Raw genomic sequence first — 27,692 nt, 5'->3', positions numbered from 1 at the left:
CAGGAAGCTGGGACTGAGGGTTCCCAGCTGTAGGGGCTCCATCTGGCCCTCCTGCCTCTGCCTCTCCAAGGACAGGAACCATCTGGAGGGAAGGGCCTGGGTGGCCTAAAGACAAGGTAATTCTAGGCCAAGGCTGCCTTGGGCAGAGCCATAGGGTTTGTCGAGGGAAGCCTTCTGTGTCTGTCTCCTCTGTTCAGTGGTGTACCAAGGGATTCCCAGGTTTCTGTGGGTGGAGCTGTTCACCAGGGGTGCCTCTGACCTCTCTTGCCCCTCCCACTCTAAAGCCCCTCCCCTGTCTGCCAGGGCAGAGGCAGGGTCCCAGCTTCCCTCTGAGAAGGGAGTGAGTGCTGGAGAGGAGGGGCCGATGAGGGGTGAGGGGCCGGAGTGGGCAGGGTGCAGCTGTGAGGCTGAGGACGTGTGATCCCTGCACAGAGCAGCCCAGGATTTGGTGCTAATCCCGGACAGCTGTGCCACACTGGCCTTGCTGAGCTGTGGACTTCTCACCTCAGGCATGCTGATCCCACCCCCTTGGAGAGAGGGCTGGCCAGGGGTGTGTGTGTGTGTGTGCGCTTGTGACTGCTCCTCGCCTTAGGGAGGCGGGCCAGCCCGGGGACATTCCCCACCTCCCTTTGCTGTGTCCTGGGGGAGGGGCTGGAATGCCCTCTCTTTACTGTGTCCAGGTTCGCCCACCCCCTTGCCCATAAGTTCTGCTGAATTTGCTGCATTTCCATCCTTTCTCCCATCTCCATACTATGCTCTTTTCTCCTTCCCCATCTGGGACAGTCTCCAGTTCTGCTGTGAACCCTTCACTTTACAAATGGGGAAGCTCAGAGAGAAGAAAGTGACATGCTCAAGTGGATGACAGAGCCGGAACTGGACCCCGGGGCTCCTGCTTGGTTCCAAGCTCAGGGGGTGGGGTGGCATCCCTGAGTGAGAAGGACCCCTTGGGTTGCCCTCTTTGCTCTGTCCTCTCTTTCCCTGATTTCTCACCACTCTTTGAGATGCTGATGCAGAATATGGCCTCTCTTCCCAAAAGAATGAACCTTCACACCACATTTGTCATATGGTTTCCGGGACTGGAACCTCAACTCCCCCCCTCCCGCTCCGTGTCCTCCTTCCCATCCTTACTTCCCGGCAGCCTTGCTAGATACCTTCTTCCTGCTGGGAATGGCCTTCCAGGTACCTCAGCAACTCCCCAGCCAGCTGGGCTAAGCTTTCCTGGCCCGAACCTGAGGGTGCAGGTGAGCTCAGAGGGTCAGCTGGAATATATACACCTATGGAAAAAAAGTCCAAGTGGACAGAGCAGAGGGATCGGAGGTCAAGGTGATGACTTGGGTTGGCCTTTGGGTTCAAGTCTGGGAGGTGTTAGAGGCGTAGAGAGATTCGATGGAGGGACGGACCGTGCCCCCAGCATCACGGTGTCTGCTCACACCCAGGCAGGGCTGGGGGTGTCCCGGTGGGGTGAGAGAAGATGGGGTAGGCAAACGCTTTCTTCATCCAACTTCCTACCTTCGCTATCCCTTCAGCTCAGTGCTTGGGTAGCTGGCCCGTGGCATGTGCTGGAGACCTCAGTGTTCCTGGAGAAAGATACCGAGATGTTTGCTGTGGAGCTCTGACCCTGGTCAAGGCTGTCAGACTGAGTGGGGAGGAAAATAATTTAGAAAACTGGGAAATGGGTGCTGCTGTCATGGCATTTCTCAGGCTCCGGCTGGGAGGGAGAGGTGGGGGATGGCTGTAGGTCTGAGTGCCGTGGAGTGAGGCCAGGCATCTGGTCACCAGCAAGCTCCATTAGCCTGTGCTGTCCTTGATGGAAACGCTGGGGCCACAGGTGGGTGGACATCTTGACTTAACCTTCCTCCAGCCCCTGAGTCTCACTCTGAGCTGGAAAGGTCTGTCATTCCTTGGCTCCCTTCCCAGCAAAGACAGGGGTGGCTGTCTGTTACAGATTCCCGAGCCTTGTGTGGTCTGTCTCCCAGAGAGCTCCCATTCCAGCGCACTGGCTGTACGGGGAACTCCTGCTACCTTTGATCCGTGTGCGGTGCAGACGACAGCCTGGGAGAAACCTGGATTGTCGTGAGATCTCAACTTGGGATCTTTGCACTCAGCTGCTGCCTCTGATCTGCTCTATCCAACCTCCTGAACTGCTTATGGTGTGGGTCTGGGAGGTCAGCGCTCCAGGAATGAATGGGCCCCCGGGCAACTGCTGTGTGTCCTGGGCACTGAAGAGGCCACACCCCCAGGATGCTCAGTGCCCGCAGACGCTGACCAGCCCCCTGCCTGCTGGGCCCTGTCCCATCTCTGATGCAGGGTGGCCGTGGTCTGACAGGCCAGTGACTTGTCCCTGCTGAGGGCTGTGGGTCACTGTCCCCCATTTGGAGGTCTTGGGTGCCCCAACAGTGCCCCATCACTGCCCCATCTCTTCCTGTGGCTTGTTATTAAATATGCTGGTAATGCAAGTTTGGGGTATACGGTCTATGTTTCCAGTTCCTGACTCTTGGCATTAGCAGTAGCCCCCGGGCCCCGCTCCAGTTTGGACTGTTTCTGGCAGATCCTGAAATAGCAAACCCCAGCCATGGCCCCTCTCCCCTGGTCCCTCCTCAGTGCTGGCTATTCCCTTTCCACACCCAGATCCAGAGCTTTCCAAGGGTGGGTAGGAGTGGGGCAGTGACTCTCACGCCAGCAATCGATTGCCCCCCTGTGGCCAGTGTGGGCAATAACATGTCTTCATTCAGCTGCCCTATTGACGACCGATCATAGTCTGGCCAGAGCTTGTGCGTCAAAAAAAGAGTGGATTTTGTGAGCGTGTGCACTGAATTCTACGCTGTAAACCTTCATGAACCTCAGTATCTTCATCCATAAAATGGAAGCAACAATGGCAGGAGGATCAAATATATAGTGTGCTTGTCTGTAGATGAAAGGCTGTGATCATCGTGTGATGTTGTTATTTTTTCCTCCGAACCTGGCCACTCCTAGAGAAAAGGTATAGAATCGCCCACTCCCCACCCTGCTCCTGGGAACACTTCGTTTATTCATCTTTTCCATGAGTGTTTATTGAGTGACTGCTCTGTGCCGGGCTGGCTCTGGGGCTGGGAATGAGATGAATGGGGCAGAGGCCCTGCCCTCAAGGACCTCACAGTCCAGTAAAGACTGATGCTTACAAGGCTGAAGCTAGGGGCTTCCCTGGTGGCGCAGTGGTTTGGAATCTGCCTGCCAATGCAGGGGACACGGGTTCGAGCCCTGGTCCAGGAGGATCCCACATGCCGCGGAGCAACTGGGCCCGTGATCCACAACTACTGAGCCTGCGCGTCCAGAGCCTGTGCTCCGCAACAAGAGAGGCTGCGATAGTGAGAGGCCCGCGCACTGCGATGAAGAGTGGCTTCCGCTTGCCGCAACTAGAGAAAGCCCTCGCACAGAAACGAAGACCCAACACAGCCAAAAATAAATAAAATAAAAATTAAGTTTGTTAAAAAAAAAAAAAGACTGAAGCTAACACAGACAATGAGAAGTGCCCAGTGTGGACGGAGCCAAGAGCAGAGAGTGACTGGCTTGGCTTGTCGAGGAAGGGGTACTGAATGGGCATTCACGGAGTGAAGAAGGGGAGGAAGAACATTCGGGGCAGACGCGCAGTGGCGTGTGGGGCTGGTGGTACCCTAGAAGCAGGTAAGTAGAGCTGGGTGTGAAGGGACGGACGGGAGACCAGAGGCGTGGTAGCCTGGACGGGAGTGGAATTTACCCTGGGGGCAGTGAGGGCTCTGGAGGGTTTTAAGCCGGGAAGTGACATGGTAAGATCTGGATCTTAGGGAATGGGGGGTAAGTCTGTGGGTGGGAGCAGGCTGGAGGTAGAGAGACAGCAAGGAGGCTGTGATCAAAACCCAGCAAAAGGGCTTTCCCGGTGGCGCAGTGGTTAAGAATCTGCCTGCCAGTGCAGGGGACACAGGTTCAAGCCCTGGTCTGGTGAGATCCCACATGCCACGGAGCAACTAAGCCCGTGCGCCAGAACTACTGAGCCCGCATGCTACAACCACTGAAGCCCGCGTGCCTAGAGCCCATGCTCCGCAGCAAGAGAGGCCACTGCAATGAGAAGCCCGCGCACCACAATGAAGAGTAGTCCCTGCTTGCCGCAACTAGAGAAAGCCTGCGCGCAGCAACGAAGACCCAGTGCAGCCAAAACTAGATAAATAAAATAAATAAATTTATTAAAAAAAAATGGTGGCCTGGACTGGGGTGGAAAGAAAAGGGGACAGATCCAAGTGATGTTTGGGATTCAGGCTTTGGTCACTAGTTGGATGTGAGAGATGAAGGAGAGGGAACAGGGAGGACGAAGCCCCAGCTCTTGGACTGAATTACTGAGCGGGTGGTGATGCCTGCCACCCACTGAGGGGCCGTGTTATCAGTTACGACTTTTTTGGTCTGAATTTACAGGAAACCCAAAAGATATTTGGCTTGAGCAGAGGGGAATTTATACTGCACGTAACTGCAAAGGCTAGCGGCAGTCCTGGCCTCAGGTCTGCCCTGACTCAGGTCTGACAGTGACAGCAGGCCTGGCCTCTATGCCTCCCGTGGCTTGGTTGCTCTGTCAGCCTCTGACAGGGTGGTCTAGTGGTCAGAGCAAGGCCTTGGAATCAGGTGCCTGGATTTGAAAGCTGGTACCACATTCTCTAGCTGTGTGACCTGGGCAAGGTGCTTAACCCCTCGTGGCTCAAATCCCTCCTCTTCGGAGTGGGGAAGAGTGGGGCCGAGCTAGTACATGTTTTGTTAGGATGAAATGAGATCCCCATGTGTAGAGAGCCTGGCACAGTAAGTGTGCCTGTTATTAGTCTCAGCCTCCATGTGAAGAGGGGATGTTGGCTTCACGGCCTCTCAGATTCATATCTATCATGAAAGAGGCGGGGTTAGGGTCCCTTAGGTCCCAGGTCTCTCAGGCCAAACCCTGGGAGCAGCTGTGACTGTGTGTTACCCCGGAGGTACTGCGCTGCCAGTATGGAATGTCCTAAGCCTTGGTCACGTGCTCTACTCAGACACCCCAAACCACAAGGCCTAAAGGAGAGGGCTGTCGCCTTACCAAATCTAATCCTGTTTCAGTCCTGGGGTGAACAGAGGCTGGGCGCCCATAGACTGGCTCATGGCTGCTGCAGATGGGGACGCCGCAGGCAGAGGGGCGGTGATGCGTCCAGCTCAGGTGTGTCGGGTTGGAAGCACGCTGGGGGCGTCCAAGGTGGATAATCAGTGGATGGGGCTGGGGCTCAGCAGGGGGGCTTCCAGGCCATGGTGACTCTAGAGGCAGAAGATGGAGCTGTGGGAAGGGACCAGGTTGGGGGGAGAAGGGAGCAGGCCAAGCAGGACACCTCTTAAGGGCAGGGTGAGAGGACATGGTGGGCCGTGGAGGAGGGGCGCCCGGAGAGGTGGGAGGGAAGCCGGGGAGCCAGCTATTTGGGGAGTCGGGGAACAAAGGATTTTGGAACTGGGGCATGTCCATGCCCCCCCCCACCCCCCGCAGTTCTGGAGGGAGGGAGGGCGGAAGGCTTCTTTCTGGACCACATGGCTTCCCTGAGCTACCCCTCCCCACCACCACCCTAAGCCTGCATGATGGGGGAGGAGCCCCCATGCAGAAGAAAGGGGGAACGTGGTCCCTCTGGGCCGGCAAAGCCGTTGCGGGGACAGGGATGGGTTTCCATTCTATAGTCTACTCCTTTGCGTGTGTGAATGCTCTAACACACACACACAGACACACACACACACGGCTCACCTGGGCGAAACGAAACAACACAAAGCACACACACGGAAGACCTCATCCTACTCCGTGGCTACTGTGCTTCCCTTCCAAGCTGCAGTGATCCTGTGAGGCCCGCGTCCTGCCCGGAGGGCTCAGCCTCATCTCCCACACCCACGGTTCCTGTTTACCTTGACACGGCTGGAAACTACTCCGTCTGTGAAGTCCCTGCTTCAGATGCTGCTGTGCTCTATGTCACACCTTTATTCTTTCACTCTGTGCGTTTCAACATTTTCATTTGTCCCTACTTCCTCCTTATCCCTCAGCGCCTCCCCACCCCCACTTCCTTCTCCTCCAGGTCAGACTCCGTGGTGCGTTGCCCCAATCCCATTTGCCCACTGCCTGACCTCACCCCTCGCATGGAGCCCTCCTGGCACAACCTCAGCCCTGGATGCCTGCCAAGTGCCCCCAAAGAACACCTCACCCCCGGGTGGACTGATGGCGCCAAGAATGGTCACCAGACCCGCACAGGACCCTTTGCGGCTTCGGGCAGCTCTGCTGAATTACTGCGGACCACGCCCACTCTCCACTCTGCCCCTGCTCCCACCCTACCCCTCATCTCCCATTTTCTGCTCAGATGCCCTCACCTCTTGCTTCTCACAGAAAGGAGGCACCAGGATGCTCCGCCACGCTGGGTGCTCTCTCCACCTCTGCACCTCACCCCCTTCGCTTTAGTTTTTTTAATGCTCCTTTAACCACTCCTTCTCTGCTGGCTCCAACTTCAAAACACTCAGGTTTCTTCCACCTTAAAATAACCCTCCTGCGCACCCAGGGCGCCTCCAGTTACTACCCTGTGTCTTGCTTCATCTTTAGAGTCAAACGCCTCCAAAGTTACCCCCGCTTGCCGTCCCTGCGTCCTCACCTCCCGCTCACTCCTCTCCAGCCTGGCTCCTGTCTACACCGGCGCTGACCGGTCACGATCCACCCCCGGATGGTTGCTTGAACCTGCTTTTCAGTTCGTGTCTCAGCTGCTCTCCTGGCCACTCAACCCGCTGCCGACCTCTCCTCTTCACAGCTGTCCCCGTGACTGCCGTGAGAGCTTGGGGGGAAGCTTGGTGCTGTGGAGGGGAGACGCTGAAACCGTGGTCTCCATTGCGATAGTGGGTCCACACTCTGGGTCTGCCACTCACTGGGTAACTGAGACCCTCTTCCTCATTAGTGAAGTGGGGGAAGGATAACACCAACTTTGGGGAACCCCCGAGGTGATGTGGATTGCAGGGAATGGGCCCCAGGTCCCTGGAGCGCCTGCCTGAGTTGAATCCAGGCTCCCTGGCTCCCAGCCACAAGCCCTTGGGGAGGTCTTGCTTTGCCTCGTCCCAGTCTCACCTCTCTCTGAAGGTCCCGTGCCAGCACCTCCTCTCTCCTCGCCCAGGGCTTGCATGCCAAGCATCTCAGGACTGTCCGAGGCCTTCCTCTTACCTGCCCTCTTGCCCTGGGTGCCCCCCGCTCTCCTGGAGCTTAAATCGCCATCTGTATGCCATGGCTCTGAAAGCTGCAGCCCCAGCCTAACCCGGGTCCTGAACGCCGCGTTAACGCACCGGTCCGTTCTGCGATGATTTCCTCAGCAGCTCCGCTGGCAGCCACTGGGGAATACGTGGTAAATGAGACAGAGGGACCCCGCCACAGAGCCCATGTGCTGGTGGGCGGGGTTGTTTGACGGACGTGTGAACAAATGGTCATTTGCAGATGGTAACACAGCAGGGCAATGGGGCGGAGACCTGCAGGCCGACTGTAGGTGGAGGTGGTCAGGGAAAGCGTCTCCGAGGAGGCGGCATCTGTGTCGAGACCTGGGCAGACGGGGATCCAGCCAGGCTGAGGGCTGGGGCACAGTGTTCCTGCCAGAGGGACAGCGGGGCAAAAGGTCCTCTTGTGGGAGTGAGATTGGCATGTCTGAGGGACTGAAACGAGGCTGGTGTGGCGGGAGCTTCATGAGCGAGAGGGAGCGCGGAAGTCAGGGAGGAAACCCTTTGTTCCGGGCGCAGCATCCTCGCGAGCGGACCACTCCCTCCCCAGCAGTTGTCCTCGAGTCACTCCCTCCTTCCCCTGCACAGCCACCCATCACCGAATGGGGTCCATTCTACCCCTTAGAAAGCTTTGCTCCATCTCTGGCCACCCTCCTCACCTCTCCCACAGCCCCACGTCCGTCGGTGCTTCTCAGTCCACCCCTTCTCCATTGGCACCAGAGCGGTCTTTTAAAAAGGAGTAGACTGGGCTTGCCTGGTGGCGCAGTGGTTGAGAGTCTGCCTGCTGATGCAGGGGACGCGGGTTCGTGCCCCGGTCCGGGAAGATCCCACATGCCGCAGAGCGGCTGGTCCCGTGAGCCATGGCCGCTGAGCCTGCGCGTCCGGAGCCTGTGCTCCGCAACGGGAGAGGCCACAACAGTGAGAGGCCCGCGTACCGCAAAAAAAAAAAAAAAGGAGTAGACTGTCGAGCCATTCCCTATTGGACGCCCCCATCGCCACCTGCCAGCGTGGGTTTTCACTGCTCCAAGGATGGAGCCCAGAATGAGGTCCCCAAGCTGCCGCCCTCTTGGGTCTCTGCTCCCTCTTCTCGTCGCCTTTGCCCGCTCTCCACCGTGTCTTCTGGGCCTTTGACCCTCCTCGTCCCGTTGCCCAGCTGGCCTCTTTCCCCTGTTCAGGCCTGGGGGTCCCTCTCAGGCATTCCCCCAGCTTGGGCTCGCCCCTGGCAGTCTCTATCCGAGTGTTCAGTTACACGTCTCGTGTCCCTTCTCGGGACACCCACCCACCCACCCGCGTGTCTCAGCCTCACCCAACAGCAAGAGCCCTTGCCCGCCTGACGTCGTCACAGCCTCTGTCCTGAACCATTCAGCCCTGACCCCCTCCAGGTCTGATTCCCTTTCTGCTCCTCTTCTATTCCTCCAGCTCAGCCCTCAGCCCTGCGGGTGAAGGAGGCTGCTCCCCTGCCCCAGGCCCTGGGCTTTCTTTTAAAAGATTTATTTATTTATTTGGCTGCATCGGGTCTTAGCTGCGGCACATGGGATCTTCGATGAGGCACGTGGGAATCTATTGTTGTGGTGCACGGGCTTCTCTCTAGTTGCGACATGAGGGTTTTTCTCTCTCTAGTTGAGGCGTGCGAGCTCAGTAGTTGTGGCACACAGGCTTAGTTGCCCCGCGGCATGTTAGTTCCTCCTCTTAGTTCCTCGACCAGGGATTGAACCCGCGTCCCCTGCGTTGGAAGGCAGATTCTTTACCACTGGACCACCAGGGCTCTTTCTTGACTCCCACTTGTTCTCACTTCTCAGATTATAACAGATGCTCTGGGGGACATCTGCACCCAAGCCAGCCAGACCCTGGGTGCAGCCCCGACGCTGACCCGGATGGGACAGTTCCAGGTGACACCAAAGTCTAAGGGTGGGTTCATGTAGCTCAGGTAGGGTGGATGGCAGGTGACTGGAGTTGCATTAAAGGGTGGTGTGATGGAGGGTCACCCATGCTTCACAGAAGGTACACAGGGGTGGGAAGGGAGAGGTAGAGGCAGCCACGCACCCAGTCTTCAGTGGTACAGAGGCATGATAGAGGCATTTATTCATTCATTCATTCCACTAGTGTTATAAACCACTTACCTGTGCCAGGCACTGCTCTAGACCCTGAGGATGCAGCAGCGAACAAAACAGATAAAAGTCCCTGCCGCTGTGCTGTTGGCATTCTTGTGAGGTGGGGCAGATGATAAATAATACAGGTAATTTAACACAGAGAATATCAGATGGCATATTGGTTTCCCAGAGCTGCCATAACAAAGCCACACCGTTATAGAGGCCAGGAGTCCAAAACCAAGGTGCCGGCACGGCCATGCTCCCTCTGCGATCTGTCGGGAACTCTTCCGAGCTCACGTGGCTTGCTGGTACCCTTTGGTGTTTCTTGGCTGGTACCCGCGCAAGTCCAACCTCTGTCTTCATTGTCATGTGGCATTCTCCACGTGACACCTGTGCACCTGACTCCAAATATCTTTCTTCTAATAAAGACACCCGTCATATTGGATTAGGGGCCCACCCTATTCCAGTGTGATCTCACTTTTATTTGACCAATTACCTCTGCAATGTAAATAAGTTCACATGTGAGGTCCTGGGGCTTAGGACTTCAACACATCTGTTTTTTGGGGGTTGCAATTCATAACAAGTGGTAAGAAGGGCTGTGGAGAATAACAAAATGGAGGTGCACAGAGAGTGCGGGGGAAAGGTTGAAGTATTTAGTGGGGTCATGGGGAAGGTGACATTTGAGTAAAGACCGGAGTGAGAAAGAGCAATAAAGGTAAGTGGGGAAAAGCCCTCTGGACAACAGAACAGCAGGAGCTGGGAGCCTGAGGAAGGAGCAAACAGTTAAGGAGAAAACAGCGAGGAGGCCCAGGGACCAGGGCCATGGTGAGAGCCAAGGTCAGGGGGTCGGGTGGGGGGATGAGTGAGAGGCTGACCTGCTCTTCCACGGAGACCCAGAACATGCACCTCTCTCGTACGTTTTCTCAGGAAACCACCAAAGAATGTGCTCCACTCAACCAGAGAGCAACCCAGCAATGATGGTGCAGGGGCGTGGGAAGGGGCGTGCCCCACAGGAAGGGGAGCGGTGTCTGGGGACAGAGGGATGCCTAGGGGGCCGGACTCCGGAGCTCTCAGCCTGGAGCCTCCCTTGCCTGATGCTCTTCTCCTCCAAGAATCCCCCGATGGCCAGAAAGTGGCGCAGCTTCTGCTGGAATACTGTCCCTGTCCGTGGCTGCCGCCCTCCCCTGGCCCAGATCACACTGAACTTTGCTGGAGGCTGAAGATGTATTTTAACAAAGGATCCAGTTAGGGTTCCAAGCTGTGTAGGCGACTTGACTTAACTAACTCAGTCCCTGGTACCACTTGAGGGTCCCTAACGTTTTCACCTCACTGTCCCCTCTGTGTTCCTCTTGCAGTCACTTGCCTTGTACACATCTGCTCCCCCAGGCTTCACGGGTCTGTGATGGAGGTGTCCGTAGCCCGGGTCTCTGCTCCCTCCACGGGGACGGGGGGAGATCCTAGGGCATTTCTCTGCCAGGGTCTCTCTCCCCACAGCAGCCTGGACTCCTCACCACTATGACAGCAGCTCTTCACCCACAGTTGACAGCCCATGTGAACCCTCCTATTTGACTTTGAATCCCTTCCTTGCAAAACAACAAGCCAGCTGAGACTTCCTGGTGGTCCAGTGGCTAAGACCCCGCGCTCTCAATGCCGGGGGCCCGGGTTCGATCCCTGGTCAGGGAACTAAATCCCACATGTCGCAACTAAGAGCCCACATGCCACAACTAAGAGTCCACGTGCCGCAACTAAGTGCACATGCCACAACTAAAGATTCCGCATGCTGCAACTAAAAAAAGATCCCGCATGCCCCACGAAGATCTCACGTGCCGCAACTAAGACCCAGCGCAGCCAAATAAATAAAGATTTGAAAAAAACAACAACCCCCCAAAACAAAAGAACCCAACAACCCAGCTAAAAGTAGATTTACCTCCTTCTTGGACTGGCTGTCATGACAAGAGCTACCACGTTAGCTGGAAACTTCTCTGCCTGAGCCATCTGCTTAAATGTCAGCTCCAATAGGATAGGGATTTTTGCTGTCCCATTCACTGCACACAGAAGGCTATGAGGAAATCGATTCTTGAATGAATTAAAATTTTGAATTTAAAGTTCTTCTTTGATCACAGCGTGGGGAGGAGGGAGAAAGTATAAATGGATTCTAGCCCCTTAGTTCTCTCGAGTGAAAGATGTGTTAGCTCGCAGAAATGCGCTAGAACCCAGCTGAGGCACTTTGGAGTTCGATCATAGGACACGCTGCTGGCATGAATGGAGGCTTTAGAGAAATGACGGCAAAGCTTAAGGGGGATAGTCGGCAGACTGCTGGATATCGTCATGCTCACGTTTTGGATTTAGTAACGATGAGGTTTTGTGAGGAAATCCAGTAACTCCAAATGCTTTCAATACTGTCCGTTCTTTAGATATCACTCTTCATGGGTTTGCAAAAAAAAAAAGCACATTTTTTTCTCCTGTGTGCAAGCTGGGTGGAGAGGACAGGGCTGTGTGATTGGCTGAAGTTTGGAACAGCGTGTTCCAGCACCTGGGAGCGAGGTCCAGAGGCTGTGGAAACGGCTGGAGCAGAAGCAGCCCCTTCAAAGGCACAGGTGGCAGGTGAATAGGAACATCGTGCTGCCTGTTTGGTCCCAAATTTGAACGTATCTTTTCATTAAAAATGTCTTTATCAGACAGCAAATATTATAGGAATTGTTGGAGAAATGAATTAAAAGTAGAAACTATAGTTTGTCCTTTGTCACTTGGGAGAAATGATGAATATTTCAAAACCATTGGGTAGAAAGCAAGGCTGATGCCCCCCCTCCCCTCCCCCGGTGGCTAAGGCGGTGTTTCTTAAAGTGGGTTCCATGATCCTCCAGCCTCAAGGGACTTTAATGGGTGTTGCTTGAAAATAGGGTTCTGTGGTCTAATAAATTAGGGGATTATTGCGTTCGGCAAAGTGAAAATTGTTTCTTTATTGCAGTTCCTGTAAGAGGCATTGCTATGCCAATATTATGATGACTCTAAGAGAAGCACAGAGCACTTCCCAGCAGATTTGACCAAAGAATTGATTTTCCCCCTCCTCCTCTTTTTTTTTTTTTTTTTAAAGGAGCCTCCCATGGGACCACCATTCCAACCAACATCCTTTGGGGAAACATTGAAAACCTTCCCTTTGGAAGAGAAGAAGAACTTTGGAAAAAAAGCATAAATCATGGCTCTTCGGATCGTGCATTTCCTTTAGTCAGAACAACAGTATAAAATTAATTTTATTTCCAAGGACTGTAATGCCACATTACTAAATTTAAATTCACTTCTTTTTCCAAAGAGAGTTTTAAAAAAAACACATTTCGGAACTACTACTTATGTGAAACAAATCTCTGCATGGAGCAATGGCCAAATATGTACAAGAATTTTATACAGGATGCAAATGTGATTCAGGAATTTCAGTGTGCCGCAACTATTTTACCCAGAGTTCCCCGTGCTCTGAGGCTCCTGCGACACAATAGATCTTGGCTGGTTTCCCTTTAGCGTGATTGTCACGAAGGAAGCCCAGTCCTTGAATAGCTATTTTGTTTGCTTTGGTTTGACCAATCTCTACTGCCAGCAACCTTGTTGGCTAAAATGAACTGGCCCAGAGAGTAGGCTTGGTGGCCTGGGCTGTTGGCTGGAGTGGGGACCGGGGGCCAAGGCTCGGAAGCTCGAAGGCCTGATGGGCTGGCTCTGTGGGGAAGTTGGCTGCATTGATTGAGAGATGTTTTGTTAGATGAATCTGAGCTTACCTGGGTATGGTTTTTTTTTTTTTTTTTTGTGGTACGCGGGCTTCTCACTGTTGTGGCCTCTCCCGTTGCGGAGCACAGGCTCCGGACGTGCAGGCTCAGCGGCCATGGCTCACGGGCCCAGCCGCTCCGCGGCATGTGGGATCTTCCCGGACAGGGCACGAACCCGCGTCCCCTGCGTCAGCAGGCGGGCCCCCAACCACTGCGCCACCAGGGAAGCCCCTGGGTATGTTTTTACCATGTTATACGTTCTGAACTTTAATTTCTGAGTGTAACTCTGACTGCTGTGGTTACAGCTGGTGGTTGTCATGTTGGTTGTGTGGCTGGATTTAAAATAGTGGAAATTGAGAGATTCTTAATGAAAGAAGGGGCAAAGGCCACGGTAAAGGGGCCTGTGGGATGGGGGGATTGTTGTGAGTTTCTTTCAAAACCATCTACCATAGCTACCAAATATACTATCGGGTGATCAAATACAGTGCCCACGAGGGCTAGGTGGGAAACGTAAGGTGCCCCTCTAAGGGACCTGAGATGGCTGTTGCATGAGGGATTCAGGCCTGATGGTGTCAGATCTTCTGATTGTTCAAGAGGAGATGGAAATCCAGATTTTTATATGAATTCTACTGATTTTAAAACGTAGGATCCATTAAAAAATGGTGTGAGCCAATCCTAACTTCCACCTGTGGCCAACGCTGGCCCATGGGTTGCCAGTTTGTGACCACTGGTGACTGAAAGATCTCTGTCTCCAGCTTTAATTCTCTCCGGAGCACCAGAGCCACACACAGAGCTACCTACTAGATGCCCATACACCTGGATGTCCCAAGGCATCTCAATTTCTGCTTGTCCAAAGTTGACCTTGCCATCTCTTCCACCCTGTTCATCCTGGGTCCCTGTTCTCAGTGATGATACAGCAAGCCTCCCATCAGCCAGGTCACCCTGGGAGTCCTCCTGGCATCCACCTCTAGCATCTGTGCCCTCCTCTCCATGTCCTTGCCACTGTCTTCAGGCCCTTACCTGGACCATTTCCATAGCCTCCTAACCGATGTCCCTGCCTCCAAATCTTCCTTCCAGTCCTTCCTCTGGATCTGCACTTCCAGGACTGTAGCCACTAGTTACCTGTGGCTACAATTGAATTAATTAAAATCAAATAGAATTTACAACTTCAGTTCTTTAGTCTTAGTAGCCACAGGTGGCTAGTGGCTCCCATATGGGACAGTGCAGATACAGACTATTTCTATCGCTGCAGAAAATTCTATTGGCCAGCATTGCCTTGTAATCACGTTACTGCCTATAATTTCCCTGATTGTCCATTTCCCTCTGGATAAAGTCCAGTCTCCTTAACCTAGTTGATGCCTCCACCCCGTCTAGGTGCACCTGTCCAGCTGCATCCCCCATCTTGTCCCCACATTCACCCTCCGCTCCAGCCACCCCAGCTCCCTGTAGCTCCCTGCCTGTGTCGACATCTTTCTGCCTTCATGCCTGGGCGCCCTTGGTCCTGTAGCCTGGAGCCACTTGTTTACCTGCATAACCCCAGACTCAGCTCAAACACACCTCTTGTTTGGGGTTCTGTAGCGCCCACCCCAGGAACCCACACCTGCCAGGTCACGCTCACAAGAGCACAGCTGTACTGCAGCACTCAGCACTCTGGGGACAGTTTGTCTGTCTCTCTGTGAGTCCGGCTGTGCTTCCTTCCTATCTGCACTCCCCACGTCTAGCCCAGTAGTAGGGGTGGTGGTTGGGGGTGGGGTCAGAAGAGACTGGGGAACACAGTCCTGAGAAGCACCTGGAGTTAGCAGGAAGCTTTCACCTGCAAGGACACACCTCACTCACACTGGGCTAAGCAGTGAAGGGAGCTTTTCAGCTCCACCAACTGGTCAGTGTAGAGGAAGGATGGACTTCAGCGCTGGTTTGATGCGGGCTCAGTCTGTCAAGGCCTGGGGAGTCAGTGGTCTCTCTCCAGGCAGATGTGGTGCAGCATCCACCTGCGACTGGCGCCCTCGTGTGGCCCAAGAGGGCACAGCAGCTCCCTGGGCTGTGGCTTCCCGTCCAGGTCCTGGGAGAGAGGGAGGATGGGTTTGGGAGGCTCTCTTAGGAGGGCAAGGAAGCCACTTTCCAAGGAGCCCCACGGCAAAACTCTCCTCGCCCCATGTTCCCCTTACTATGTTCCCCCGACCCCCTGTACCCCCTAACTTATGCAGTGGTGGGAATGAGGGAGGGCTGTCTGTCTCAGCTTAAAACCCCTTGTCTAAGCTCCCAAGACACCCTGAAAGTGTGCTAGGGAAGTTGAAAGAACCCTCATTTCTTCCCAGGGAAGCTCTGAACCAAAGAAGGTAATCCAGGCCAGAGCCCTTCTCTTCTGATTCCATTAGGCCTTGGGGGACCAGGAAGAAATGAAGGATTCTGGACGGATTAATGGGGACCCGATGACCTCTGGAGCAGGACAGGCACCTTGAAAACGTGGGAATGCTCTTCCTCTGAATCTCATTTGTCTAAACTTCTGGTCCCTGGGAGATGCTCCCGTGCCCCTCTAGGCTGGAGCTTCCTGCAAAGGCACTGGTGGGTGTCTAGCTCCCTCTAATGGGAATCATGAAAAGGAGCCCAATGGGAGGATTCCAGTCAATGTCGGGCCGGACTGCACCCCACTTCCTCCAAGCCATCCCCCACCCCCCAGGGCTTGTAGGGATAGGCAGCCAGGCACTGCTTCCTCTCCCCACCCCACTGAAGCGGGGGACACTCTTTAAGTCTGCAGGACCTAGAACTGCGGCTTTAGGAAGGAAGGTGCAGGGGGGAGGATCCTGCGGGAAGAGGCAGATGTTAGCTGGAGAGGGAGGGAGGGAGAGGTAGAGGTGGGAGGGGGTACACTGTGTAGGGAAGTCCCTTCCTTGGAAAGGCCCTCGTCTTTAGGTACATTCCTTAGTGAGCCACAAGGGAAAGTCCAAGTCAGTTGGAGAGTTACCCGTTTTCTCTCAGAAGAGGTAATTCTCTTTTATGTAAATGTTTCAGTAAAGAAATTTGCCTATGGAGTAAATGTGCCTTTGGGGGAGATTTAAGGGACACGGTGGCAAAGGGAGCCAGTGTCACCCCATCTCCTTCTACTTTGCAGCAGAGAGGACATCAGCTTACATCAGGTCAGGAAGCCCACAGGGCGATTGATGGCTCTAGAGATGACACAGCAATAGCAGGAAAAATAAATCAGGGGACACGTGCTGGGGAGATGAGAGACCCTACCTTCTGCAGGTGCCTGAGAAGAGGGGCATGGGTCCAGCAAACTCCTTCCTTGTCATCTGTGCCGGGTACGGTGCCCTGGATCTCAGCATCCATTCCCTCTTCTTTCAATGCACCCTTTGCACTGTGGAGGCCAGAAAGCCAGAAACCGCCCTTCTCAGACTCCCTTCAGCTAGAGTGCATTAGGTAGAGCCAAAGAGATGCACCTGTGCAGGATTTGGAAGGCGGAGGTGCCGTGGGGGCCATTGCTGAAGCAATTCCCGCTCTGTGGGTGGTGACTTGGTGGTATGTTGGTGTGTCCTTGAACTCAACAATTCCACTGGAAGCCTCCAGCTTCCTGCCTCCACCCATGCTTTTATGAGCATCTAATTCCCTGAATCCCACCCCCTTTTCTTAACCTAGATTGGCTTGTTTCCTACACTGCTGATACAGTAAGTATTCAGAGGAGGCTGGTTTGAATGGAAAACAATGCTGAATCCGCTCTAACAGATCTTTGGCTCTAAAAGAGAGAGGGCCACCCCAGACTGGGGGATAGGAGTGGGGAGGGGCCCTCAGAGGGACAGCGTTGGCCAGGAGTCCTGTTTCTCAGAAGCCAGTGGGATGTGGGGCAGTGGGTATAGGTGGGGGTGAGGCAGACGCTTGTGAGAGGACCAGCTAAATGGTGACATTGCCAAGTTTACCCCTGGACCTTAGGACCCCCCTTCTTTCCTTCCCTCCCCCTTCCCGGGCATCCAGTAAGGATGGACTTTTGGTGTAACACAATGGCCCAGGTGCTCCCTCTTCCTCTCTTAGCCACTGCTGCTCTCTGGAAAGACCTGGTGAGCCCACCTGCCGACCCTGAGGCATAAGGAGGGTCAGGCCTATAGCACAGTCCCCATGGTGGCTGGGGCTGGGCGGTGGGGGGGGGGCTTGTTTTAGAATAAAGTCACTTCAAGATCAAAGACTAAAGCTCTCCAGGGGAATTCTGGGCATCAGCTATGGGAAGGGGAGTTATTTTTTGACATTAGAACACTCTGGAAGCATACAGATAAGTCGACTGAAGAGATACCCTCAGGTGTTATGGGACGAGGCAGCTTAAAATATGGCCCCCAGTTCTTTGACACTCCTGCCGTTGACGTGGGGTCTATGTCCCCTCCCTAAAACTGGGTAGGCTTGGGAACACTTCACCAACAGGCACAGTGGACGCAATGCCATATGATATCTAAGGTTAGGTCATAAAAACCAGGCAGCGCTGGCCTGGGCCTCTGGGAACGCTGCTTTCCCGATGACCCTCTCCAGACACTTCCTCTCGGGCCCCAGCTCTCCTGCTGTGAACAGCCACGTGGAGAGACCTGCGTGGATCCTCCAGCTGACAGTGGCAGCCCAGGTCAGCTTTTGAATCGTCTGGTCCAGACACGTGAAGAAAGAAGCTGGAGTGAGGATGATTCTAGCCCCGGACGTCCATCTGAGTCACCCTCGGCCCCTCGGGTCCTCCGCACTGAGGCCGCAGCCTCCACCCCCACACACCCTGTCCCAGCGCCCTGACCCCTGGACTCTGTAAGCACAATAAACCGGGTGCTATTTATGCTACTAAGTTGAAACGTTGCGGCAGCTGACTGCAGCCTGGGTCACTGCCCACAAGAGGGCCCTTCTCCCGTGGGGTCCCCGCCACGCCCCGCACTCAGTGGATTTTGGGGGGAACCAGGCCTCAGTAGGGCTGCGAAGCCCCACGGTGCTTGGTGAGCCCTGCCGACCGACGGTCACAACCTGTCACGCAGACCTGGGGGATCTGAGCTCAGACGACAGGCAGGCTTACCAAGGCATTTCCTGCAGACACGGGTCTCTCCCGCTCAGAGAACAGCGTGTCTGCATTTGGTTCAGTGGTGAACAATTCTCATTTCTGTCAGGGCAGCAAAGACTCTGGAGCAGGCAGACCTGGATTTGAGACTGGCTCCCCCTCTCAGTGCCTCTGAGCCCTTGTGCAGGTTTGGTCATGTCTCTGAGCCTCAGTTTCCCCATCTGCCAAACAGGGACAGCGTGTAGGTCCTTGCAAGGTTGCTGTGAGGATGAGGTAATGCGTGAAAAGCCTCAGTGGGAACAGCCATCCTTCTCCTTGGGAACCAGCCTCAGGGAGACTGCTTGGTTGAACCCAGCACCCAGGGACAAAAGACGGTGGCTTTTCACCCGAGTTCCCGGGTTCCCTGGGGTATTAGTTGGGCTATCCATTCTCCATGCATCAGAGACTCAAAATGTCAGTGACTTAAGCAGATGGAGCTTGGCTTTCTGTCCCGAACCGTCCTGGTAGGAACATCGAGGACCAGCATAGCAGCTGCACAGCATCAGGTCTCAGGCTTTTTCTGTCTTGCTGCTCTACACGCTGATAGGCGAGCTCCATCCACGCTGACTTGCCAACCCCACCTCTGGCTTCCAGCCAGCGGGAGGGGACGAGACAGGGAGAGGGTGTCTCCCCAAAGTGGAGGCTGGACTCATGACCTCCACTCACATCCTGTTGGCCGTCCTATTGCACGACCACGGCCAGCTGCCCGGGGTGCTGGGAAACACCAGGGCGCCCATGTGCCCAGTGACAAATCAGGGCTCCACTGCTTCTGCAGAAGGGGAGAGCAGACCTGGGGGGGCGAAGGAAGTGTCCGCCGCACTAGGCAAGGGGGCGTGGCCGCACTAGGCAAGGGGGCGTGGTGCCGACCCCAACCAGCCTTCTGCCCACCTTTCCAACCGGCTCAGCTGTTGAGGGCAGTGAGCCGGGAGCGGCACTGCGGACACGGGAAGACTAGACCCTGCTCTCGGGGAACACGGTTTTTCACAAACCGAAGCCCGTGGAGGATGTTTAGGGCACGGCTTTGAAGGGCTGAGCCATCCATCCGGGCCTGGGGCTCCGAGTTCTGGCCAGTCTGTCCTTGGACCATGCTGGTCTCTCTCTTGGATAACTCTCCCTCCCTGAGTGTGGCTCAGTGCGGTGCCCTTGACGTTGGCCAAGAGTCACACGAAATACACTTTCCTTTTGCTGCAAAAATAGTATTTCAGGACGTAGTCAGTGGATCACATCACTCAGCGTTCCCTGTACCAAGGACCATGTGAGCAACTTTCACTTGAGTTTATTATAAGGGAAAATCTCTGTTCCCACTGAGAAAGGAGGCTGCTTCCTGCAGATAGTAACAGACCAGCTTTCCTCTTCCGCCCTGGCTGCCCGGACGCTTAATCACAGCATCTGTGGCCACTCGGTCAGCCTTGTATAATCTCTGTTTCCTGCGGGCCCAGCGTTTTAGTTCTCTGTGTTGATCTTACTGCTACGTCTTTAATACACGTCTTTAAGAATGCCTTCCGCATTCTCTCTAGAAAGAAGCAGGCTATCATTAATGATAAAATAGAAAAATAGGGCCCCTTGATTGGGAAGAAAACAAAGGTGGTGGGACTATGGAGGGTAGTCCCATTGCTGTACTTGGGTGTTAGTGTTGACTCGATTTTCCCAGCAGCTGGGGCAGAAAGACGTTGGTTACAAGGCTGTCCTCAGAAAGAAGGAAACAGAGCAGTGTTGTGAGAGAGGCAAAGCAGGGAGCAGTTAGCTGATGGGAGAGGCTCCTGTAATGGTTCAGGGTGTGGGCAGGAACCTGGCTACTGATCTCAGCTCCATCACTCAGAAGCTGTGTGACCCTTGGCAAATCACTTAACCTCTCTGTGCATCAGTATAATAACAATAACAGCTGGCTTCTGGTTGCATTGCTTCGATCTCTGCTTCTGCCTTCATATCACCTTCTCCTTCTCTATGTATCCATGCCTCCTTTTCCGAAACTTTAAAAAACATTTTTTTGTTTAATTTTTATTTTATTTTTTATTTTTGCACCACGCAGTATGTGGGATCTTAGTTCCCCGACCAGGGATCGAACCTGCACCCCCTGCAGTGGAAGCGCAGAGTCTTAACCACTGGACCGCTACGGAAGGCCCTTCGCTTCTGTATCTTATCAGGACAGTGGTCGTCGGCTTTAGAGTCCACCTGGATAATCCAGGATGATCTCACTTTAAGATCCTTAATTATATCTGCAAAGACACTTTTGCCAAATAAGGTCACATTCACAGATTCGCATGTCTTTTGGGGGCCACCATTCAATCTACCACAAGGACTAAAGTTTGGATCTAAGCAATGCATCTTTTGTGGTGAGAACAGTCCTTAGCGAGTAGATGGGTGGGGGGGATTTTTTGGGTGGCAAGAAAGGGCTCAGTGGGCTCCTAAAAGCTCCACCTCGAAGAGGCAGCTTTCCAGGGAGCTGCCCCTGGCTCCTATGGGCGGGCTTGGTCTTCTTGTCCTGTGTCTCTTGTGGCCCCTCAGGGCCCACTGGGTGCTGCGCACACACTGCTTTGGGCTGGTTAACTCCCACCTCCTCTGATGGGGTGGGTGGGCGGGCGGGAGGGTCAGCCACATGACTCCTGACCCTGCACAGACTCACTGACAGAGACAGACCCGAAGGGGCAATCCTTTCTCCCTCTGCTCGCCCCTCCCAGCACAGGCCTACGCCGCCAGCTCACTGGTCAGCTTCAGTTGCTCCCTGCTCCGAGCACCTAGCACACAGCTGCAACTCTGATGGGGCACTCTCCTGCTCAAACACCTGCCATGGCTCCCCACTCCTCCTGAGTCAAGTCTAGACCCACTCCAGGCCTGCCACTATGGCAAACCAAACTACCTGTCCCGCCTGAGAATCCAGGATTCTTTTTCTAAAATCCATCTTTTTCTTGCTGTTCCCTAAACCTACCCCTGGATCCTCTCCCTCTGGGCTTTTCCTGACCCTGTTCCCTCCTTCTGGAATGAGTCTCTTCCTTCCAGCAGCCAACCTCTAGTGCTCTTAAAGGCCCAGCTCTATGCCTCTTCCTCCTGGCAGCCCTCCCAGATTTTCCAAGGTAGACGTGATCATTTTGTATTCCTCCTTCCCTCTTATGGCAGCTCCCACTCCCCATCTTGTCCTGTTGTTGTTTATGGTCAGAACTCATTTCTGAAAGGGTCATCTCTTTGCTGGAAGGAGCCATGCCTAGCTCACTTTTGGATTCCCAGCACCTCACACGACGTTTAGCTCATAGTAAGTGCTTACTAACTATTTTTCAAATGAGTGAAACACCCATTGTAGTTCTTTCACATTAAGCTTCGGTAGCTCAAGGGGCAGAGTTCTCAGGGTAGAGCTGCATGCAGCTTCCTGGCCTCGGGGCTTGGTTTTATTCTCTGGGTGGCTGGTGTGGGGGTCAGAAACTGAAATTTCCCTGGGGGCCTCCCTCCAGGGTTGTTTCACTGTGGTTCATTGTGGGTACAACTGGGTGATAATAGAGTTGGTTTCAAACATTGGGAAGTTTGTCTAAAAGAATTAATACGTTTTAAATAAAATATTTCATATCTATAAAAAATTATAGACAAAGTTTAACAAATAGTAAAATGAACATCCATGTACCCACCCCCATCCTAAGGAAAAGAATGTTGCCAGTATTGTGAGTGATACCCCCTTACATGCATCCCCCAGTAAGGTCTCTGTTTCAAGTCTACCTAACTCCAGAATCAGGGACAATCTAACAGTGCTCAGGGACTGTATGAAGCTGTCTGTCAGAGCATCAGATTGCAGAACTCTTAAAGTCACCTGTGTTCATATAAAAAGGGCTTGGGACCCCCCCCCACCCCCCCGCAAAGAAACAATAACGTTTTAGGGACACAGTTCTACAGGGAGCCGACTTCTGATTGGCAACTAGATGAAGCAGGTGTGCAGTCATCATTACAGTACTCAACCCACGTGGTGGGAGGTGGGAGGTGCCTGACGTCCTAATAGGATCTTTTTTTTGCAGTTAGTCCCTCTGGGTCCCTACCAGGAGGGGGCGCCCACCTCGGCGGCACTTAAACCTCTGCAATGCATATTTCTGCCTCTAGATGGCGCCAGAGGACTGTGCCTCTTCCCACCTGCGCGGGCCATTTTGGGGAGAAGAGGCATTTTGTATTTTGGAGATGATGGAAGAGAGAAACCCTTTAAACCGAGAAGCGAAACTCTGGCCAACAGTTAAAACAGGCAGTTAGTTGCTAACTCCAGCAGCCTGCTCCTCTGAGCATGAACTCTGGTTCACCATAGTGTCTGCAGGACTTTGGGCCAATGCATAGGTGAATGTAATTAACAGAGCCCAGCTTTGAGGGCTTTTGGGACAACTAAATGATTTTATTACACATAAAGTGCACTGGAACATTGGCACATAGTAAGTGCTCAATAAAATTCGCTGCTCTTTTCCTTTTCAATTTGTATTGCAGGGACTTGTCACGTGACCGAAGGGCAAGGAACCCAGCATACTGTTTGCCTCTGCACCCCAAGTGCCTGGCACAGAGCAGGTGCTTAGTAAACCATTTCTGTCCCCCCCTGCCCCCATCTCATGGAGAAGGGAGACGCTGTGTTCCACGTGGCTTCAGAGAAGTCCAGGCAGGGACTAACAGGGAGGTGAATGGTGTCTGGCTAAGCTGTCCAAGCATGGGCTGGGCTTCCTGGTGAGAGGGTGAGCTCCTGAGCCCTGGAGATATGAAAACTGAGGGCACCTGCTACACAGGATGCAGCAGAGGGGACCCTGGTTGAAGGCTGGACTTGGTGGCCCTGCCTGGTGGTCACGTTTCTAAGTGAAATGCAAATTAAGTATTGCTGAAGCCCTCACCTCCCTGAGGTTGTAAGAGAGACAGGAAGGGCTGGGGAGGCCTGAGGGCAACAGGAGAAGCTCCCTCGTCAAGGGTGGGAGGGGTGAGGGAGAGGGGAGAGAAGGGAGGGCCAGGGCCAGGTTTTTATACTCCCCACAGCATCTAGAACGTAGTGGATGCCCCATAATTGTTTATTAAATGAATGAATGAAAAGTGTTACATGTGGGGTCAGCACGGAGAAGGGGCACCTCACTCGGCCTCACCGAGAAGGCACCTGGGAGCCAGGTCTGCAAAGGCCAGCAGGCAGGAGTAGCTCACAAAGGGCCTCGTACTATGCCAGGCATTACCCTGAGTGGTCGGGGTGGGATGTGCCTCTGTTGCAATCTATCTGTCTGACCCTGGGCGGATAATTTAACCTCTCTGACCCTCAGTCTCCACCTCCTACTATGATAGGAATAATATAGAATATAGTATAGCATAGAGGACATGGTACAGTATAGGGCATAGTAATGATAGTATAGGGTGTATTTGGTGTCTGGGCTGGCAAGAGGATGGAGGTCTGTGTACGAGGTGTCTGGCAAGAGAGGGGGGAGGGAGACAGTGGATGGAGCAGGCTCAGGGCCAGTCGCACCAGCCTGGAGGGCTGCTGTGGGGTCCCTTCAGAGAGAGGGGTTCAGGGGATTGGCACCAGGGGATGAAGGAGCCTCGTTTTTTTTTTTTTTTTTTTTTTGGCCGCGTTGGGTTTTTGTTGCTGAGCGCGGGCTTTTCTCTAGTTGCGGCGAGCGGGGGCTACTCTTGGTTGCGGTGCAGGGGCTTCTCATTGCGGGGGCTTCTTTTGTTGCGGAACCTGGGCTCTAGGGGTGTGGGCTTTAGTAGTTGCGGCACGCCGGCTCAGTAGTTATGGCACACGGGCTCTAGAGCGCAGGCTCAGTAGTTGTGGCTCACGGGCTTAGTTGTTCCGTGGCACGTGGGATCTTCCCGGACCAGGGATCGAACCCGTGTTCCCTGCATCGGCAGGCGGATTCTTAACCACTGCACCAGCAGGGAAGCCTGGAGCCTCATTTTTTTGAAGGCCTCTGAGGTTCTGGGCCTAAACAGTGTGACCTTGAGGCCTGGGAAGTGTGATGGTTAGAGAGGGAAGCGTTGCCTCCCGCCCCCAATTATTCGTCCTCAGCACCCTGCCGCAGACCCACGTAAGGCTCTGAGGTCTGAGACTCAGCGGCCCACGGGTGGGGGACGGAGAGCTCTCCAGAGCAGCGTTCTCACGGATGACACTGGCCACTGAGGCAGGGTGCCTTTACATGTGCCTGTCTGTGGGGAAGGCAGCATCCCTGGGGGCCCTGGAAGTACCTTGGGGACCACATGGGTGGGGCCCAGGAGCCCCTCTGATTTGGGCACTGATGTCAAAGTGGCCAGTTTTCCCCCCCAGGCTGGTGAGGCCACCTAGCGCAGTGCCTAGCACTTAGTAAGTGCTCAATAAACGGAGTTAATACTATCTGTGTCCTCAGTGTGTTCTTAGGAGGGCTTTGCAGGGGACTGAGGCCCAGGCAGAGGGAGGCTGGGCAGGTAATGACAAGTACAAGAACAGGAAGGGACCCTAGGAGCAGCTAATCCACACCAAGCCCATTGAGAGACTTGCCCAAGGATGGGTCAGAAGCCAGAGAGGGGACCAGCGCTGTAATGAATGTCCCTGCCTCCCTGCCATGTCCACGGACTCTCCAGACCACCTCCTGCTGGTCTCCACAGGATGGCGCTCAGGTCTCTCAAGGCCTACAAGACCGAGACAAGTCCTTCAGCCACTGTCCCAGACCTGTTCTCACCTGTAGCTCTGACCATCATCCAGCCGGTGCCAGAAATCCGGGAGGCCCATTCGACTCTCCCTTCTCCACCCCGGCCCTGATTCATCACCAAGTCCAAGGCAGAAACCCACACTCCACCCACCCATCAGCCTCAGGCCCTGCTGTTCTCCCCTCCATGTTTGTGCTAATGCGGTCCCCAGGCCCGCCCTTTCCTCTTCTCTGCTCCTTGCTCACCCCCTCCGACTTGACCCTGGGCGCTCAGCGAGGTCGAGGAATGGTGGGCGGGCAGGGATCCTGGGGCACGCAGGACTCCTCCTTCTGGCCTGGTGCCTGGATTGGGTCCCTGTGCCCTGCCTGTCCCACAATGGTCAGCTGGGGGCGCTAGTGCGCCACGGAATATTTTCACGCCGGCTCCGAGTGGGGGCGGGGAGACGCTGGAGCCTCTCTCGGTGGCGACGGGGCTGGTGCGGCCGGTCTGGTTGGTCTGCATGTGGACAGTGGGGGCGGAAGCGGGGGCGGGTTTGAGGTGCGTGGGTGCGTTCCGCGGTGCTGGGTTGACACTTGGAATGTGAGGGGTGGGGCGGGGCATCAGTCGCTTACGGGCTGTGGAGGTGCCCTGGGGTACTGGCTGCTCCCCCAGGCCCGGGGACCCCGCTGTCGGGTTTCAACGATTTAGGTGAAAGTCTGGCCTCGGCTCTGCCACCCTCCTGGCCCTTCCCCCGGGGACCCTACTCACACCCACTTGTGGCAAGTCTTTAGTTCTTTGGAGGGTGGGCTTTGAGATCTAATTCCCACTCTGCCACGTAGGCAGTCCCTTACCTTGTTGTAGCCTCAGTGTCCCAGTAAGTAAAATGGGGACAGTAACATCAATGTCACAAAACTGTCGTGACAACTGGAGCTCCAGGTGGGAAGCGCTAGCCCCCAGCTGCCACCCAGTGGCCTGAAGCCGGGTGGGGAGGGATGGAGGTGTCAGACAAGACCACCATGAAATCACAGCCCCATCTCCTCCAAGAGGAGTCCCCTTCGGGGAAGCCCAGGCCCAGACCACTGTGCTCAGTCTCTGAGGGCACGTCCACCTCCCCTGTCCTGCAGCTTTGTGCTGGGTCTTTGCCACCCCTGATCTCCTGCTTCCCAAGGGCACAGACCATCCGGCCACAGCTTTCTGTCCCTGGCGCGGCAGGCAGGAGATGGGCCTGCTTGAGACGAGTCCTGGCTGCCTTTGAGCTGGTGCTTGAGGGACAGATAGGGTTTGCTTCCTGTCTGGAAGTGGGGGGGGGGCTCTCCAGGCTGTGGGGCAGCTGAGCAAAGCCAGGAGGCTGACACCGCATGGCCTCTCTGGAGAGCGAAAGGGGCCAGCGTGGCCCGGGCAGGGGCAGGTGGAGAGCAGCAAGGGTCTGGTTGCTGGGATGGGTGGGTTGACACTCTGTGGGAGTCCTGGCGTGAATTCCACGGGCAGCAGGGGAGCTGTGGGGAGACTCTGGGTAGCCCGGACCCCCAGGCGAGGGAGGGCTGGGTTCCTCTGCTGAGCACGGGAAGGGCAGGGTCAGAGCCAGTGAGAGCAGCAGGGGTGGGAAAGAGTGGGCGCCAGGCCAGAGGCGCCTGGGTCCAGACCTGGCTGGTGCTCGGAGGGACGGAGAGGAGGAGAAGCTCCTTCTCCCCTTGGACTGCGTTATAGGGAATCAGGTTGGATGACTGCAAGAGCTTCCAGGGCCGAGGTCTGGGGAGGCCCTGTCCCGGGGGGCCTGGTCCTGCCTTCCCCATCCCTGAGTCCCCTGCGTCTTCTAGCTCCCACTGCTTCCAGAGGCCCCGCACGCTCATCCAGGCTTCTGGAGCGAGCCCTGGACCGGCTGAGGCCTGACGTGGGGCAAGGAATTTACCCCCTAACCCTCCTAGGTGAGGTGTGATGCCTTACGACCTCTCAGGGTCTCCCTTGCCCACTGTGGTGGGGGACGTGGAGCCGCAGCTCCTGACGGGCCCACTCAGGGCCAGGTCTTCTGACAGGGAGTGGCAGGCTAAGGAAAGGACCCACTCAGGATCATGCTGCCACCATGGGTGCAGGGTCTCTGGGGTGCAGGGCTGAGTGGGTGAGAGAAGGCTGTGGCGGCCTGAGGGGTTCGGGGTGCTTGGGCCTGCTTGAGAGGAGTCCTGGGGAGTCTCGTGACAGGAACTGCAGCATGCAGGCCTCAGGCTGGAGCTGAGGGAGAGACCTCATCTGGCCGCAGCAGTGACCTTGGAGTCTGGGAGGTGCTGAGCGCGCTTGTTTACCGGGTGGCAGGTCCTGGCTTGCTGGGAATGCGGCCTGGGCCTGGGGGCAGGAGGTGGCGGCTGATACCAGCCAGGCATCCCTGCTCCCTCTCCCCCCGACTGCAGAGGGAGGGCCTCGAACTCAGCCTACTGGGCCTATAGACCAGGGACAGGGGGTAGGGGTGCTGGCACAAGTCTCAGGGGCCTGGGTTTGACTCCCTTCCCCGAGGTGTGGGTACCCCAGGGTCTGGGGTAGAGGAGTGGGCTGGGGGCTGTACTGCGGCGGGTTTCTGGGCCGGGTGGGCACAGTGAGCCCTTGGACTGCTCTGAGCAGAGCCCCCACTTCAGCTGGGAGGACAGGCGTGCTAGGGCAGGCCCAGAGTCTGAATGACGCCCTCCCCACCCCACACAAGTCCTCACATGGGGCCACTGGGTGCAGGGCTCACGGTACTGGCAGAGTGCTTGCCGTTCTTACTGGGGGCACGTCCTGTCCACAGCCCCTGCCCTTTTACCTCGACTCCCAGCCTGGGCATGTGGGACCTGACCCACTACCCTGGATGTATGCCCCACCTGACACTCCAGGGCTCAGCAGGGGTCTCTGATTGTCAGAAAATGGACACAGGGTGGGCTTAATGGGGGCGGGTGGGGTGGAAGTGGGCTTGTGGAGAGCTTGGGGTTTGGGGATCTTGGGGTAGGGTCGGTGGTGAGA

General features: G+C 55.2%; 1 protein-coding gene across 2 annotated transcripts in view; it reads left to right on the top strand.

Annotated features, from left to right (window-relative positions):
• Nucleotides 1-27,692, top strand: part of SMIM41 (small integral membrane protein 41) — a gene marked incomplete at its 5' end in the record, with an annotated part of 43,050 nt that overhangs the window by 1,189 nt on the left and 14,169 nt on the right. Inside the window, one exon of one of the 2 annotated variants that reach the window (XR_013830615.1) lies at nucleotides 25,172-25,265. The exons of the other annotated variant lie outside the window; for it this stretch is intronic. Of the gene's footprint in view, nucleotides 1-25,171; nucleotides 25,266-27,692 lie in introns of those variants that run through there. 2 annotated transcript variants of the gene reach the window in all.

This window comes from Stenella coeruleoalba (assembly GCF_951394435.1).
Source record: "Stenella coeruleoalba genome assembly, chromosome: 11".
Classification (NCBI taxonomy): domain Eukaryota; kingdom Metazoa; phylum Chordata; class Mammalia; order Artiodactyla; family Delphinidae; genus Stenella; species Stenella coeruleoalba.
This window is presented reverse-complemented; position numbering and strand designations above follow the sequence as displayed.